A 2,764-nucleotide genomic window follows, 5' to 3' on the forward strand; every position below is an offset into this window, starting at 1 on the left:
ATATCTGCTCATGAATGTGGGTAAGAGAGAGATGACACTGACAGTCTCTCTCTCTCTCTCTCTCTCTCTCTCTCTCTCTCTCTGTATGTGTGTTTGTGTGTGTGCATGTGTGTGTGTTTCAGATAAAGGTAAAGGTAAAGGGACCACTGACAGTTAAGCCCAGTCACGAACGACTCTGGGATTGCGGTGCTCATCTCGCTTTACAGGCCAAGGGAGCCGGCATTTGTCCGCAGACAATTTTTCCCGGTCATGTGGCCAGCATGACTAATCCGCTTCTGGCAAAACCAGAGCAGTGCACAGAAACACCGTTTACCTTCCTGCCAGAGCGGTACCTATTTATCTACTCACACTTTGATGTGCTTTCGAACTGCTAGGTTGGCAGGAGCTGGAACCGGGCAACGAGAGCTCACCCCGTCGCGGGGATTCGAACCGCTGACCTTTTGATCGGCAAGCCCTAGGTTCAGTGGTTTAGACCACAGCGCCACCCATGTCCCTATTTCAGATAACATGTACTTATTTTGTCAAGAGAACAATCACTCAGTCTCTTTATTGCTGTTGGTGACCAGTATTCCAAAACAAAACTTTATATCAATGTATAAAATAATGCCAAACAAAAGAAAAGAGAGAACCGTAACAATAAAATTACTGGTAACCATATTGTTCCAGAAAATGCCGGGTGCAGAGAACTAAATTATAAGTTACCGTATTTTTCGCTCTATAAGACGCACCAGACCACAAGACGCACCTAGTTTTTGGATGAAGAAATCAGGAAAAAAAATATTCTGAATCTCAGAAGCCAGAACAGCAAAAGGGATCGCTGCGCAATGAAAGCAGCAATCCCTCTTGCTGTTCTGGCTTCTGGGATAGCTGCGCAGCCTGCATTTGCTCCATAAGACGCACACACATTCCCCCTTACTTTTTAGAAGGGAAAAAGTGAGTCTTATAGAGCAAAAAATACGGTAACTAAAATTAGTCCCTGGTGAGTTTTACATGCAACAGCACAATCTTCCCCCCCCCCCCGGAAGGGGTGAATGCGTTCCAATCCAAAAGGAGTTAAAACAGAGAGCATAAAATGCATCTGATCATGTTGGGAATTTCCATAAAAAGGTTTCGATAAAAATCCTGCATATATCATGATAAAAGGAGCTGCACATAAGAACATGAGTTATTGATTCTACCTCCCCAGATTCATGGGGACATTTGCCCTGACAACAGGGGGTATTTTGGATGCTCCTCTCCAGAACTGCGGATGGAATGACATTTTAATGTACCAGAATAAAGACTACATGACGTTTTTGAACAGAGAGCACATGAAAATAGTTTGCCGGTTTATAGGCTTGACGTGCTTTGTCACTTAGTAGGTTATTTGAGGCTAAGACCAGGTCATATTGGCCTGTCAAGAGAACATACGTTTTTGTTCATCTCTCCAAATGCATGTGATGCTGGTAGACTTGTGTAAAGTAAGCAAGGACAGAGGATAAATGAAATATTTTGTAAACTGCTTTGAGGCGTTATACAACCAAGTGGTGTATACATTTTATGAATGAATGAATGAATGAATGAATGAATGAATGAATTTCTGTTGTTGTTGAAACTACCTATTTTGCACTTTTCGGACTAATACATGAAGCAAAATGCCGTGACCCTCGGAGATTTGCACTTCTCTAAATTTTGCAATGCAATTCTCCAACAAAATAAGTGTGAACAAAAATGCGTACTTCAGTGGCGATTGTTGCTGTAATTCGGAAAAATTGGTGCAATTCAAACTAAATGCTTGGGCCATGTCTCAAGGAGCCTATCATGGCTTGTGATCTTCTACCAGGCTGTAGTCTGATCCAAAGTGGATCATAAGAACAACATTGCTAGCAGAAAAATGTACAGCCTTTAAAAAAAGAGAAAGAATTGGGTGCCACCAAATGCATGTTTGGGTTTAAAAATTGGTCTGGGCCTGAAAGCATTGAAGACTGCTGCACTAGGATGCCTGTACTTAATTTGGGCTGATGCCACTCAATATAGTTTCTAGTTTCACGGGGACCAGCATCTCATATTTACCTGTCCCAAAACATTTAGATGTTTTAAATATGGACCATGTGAGTTCATTGCCTTGGGTTCCCGATGTTCTTATATACCAACATGAAGCCTTTTTTTAAACAGGTTGCTGGGAGCAGATCTACATTCAAAAGATGCCCTCTGCTTCTGTTGGAGGTTACTACATTGTGTTTTTCTCAGGCTAGGCTCAGTCTGCAATTCTGTAATAATAATAAATAATAATAATACTTTATTTATATCCCAAAACTTAAAAACTTCCCTAAACAGGGCTGCCTTCAGATGTCTTCTAAAAGTCAGATTGTTGTTTATTTCCTTGACATCTGATGGGAGGGCGTTCTACAGGGCAGGCACCACTACCGATAAGGCCCTCTGCCTGGTTCCCTGCAACCTCACTTCTCGCAGTGAGGGAACCGCCAGAAGGCCCTCGGAGCTGGACCTCAGTGTCCGGGCTGAACGATGGCAGTGGAGATGCTCCTTCAGATATACTGGGCCAAGGCCTTTCAGGGCTCTAAAGGTCAGCACCAACACTTTGTATTGTGCTCGGAAACGTACTGGAAGCCAATGTTGGTCTTTCAAGACCAGTGTTATATGGTCTCGGAGACCATGTACAGTTGTAAACTCCTCAGGTATTGCTCACTGGGGTATCCTATGTATTAGGATCTAAGAGAAGGTCTTGCTAAGAACCAACCAAACAAACAAACAAACAAACTCTTTT

Source organism: Podarcis pityusensis (assembly GCF_964106645.2).
Source record: "Podarcis pityusensis genome assembly, chromosome: 10".
NCBI lineage: Eukaryota > Metazoa > Chordata > Lepidosauria > Squamata > Lacertidae > Podarcis > Podarcis pityusensis.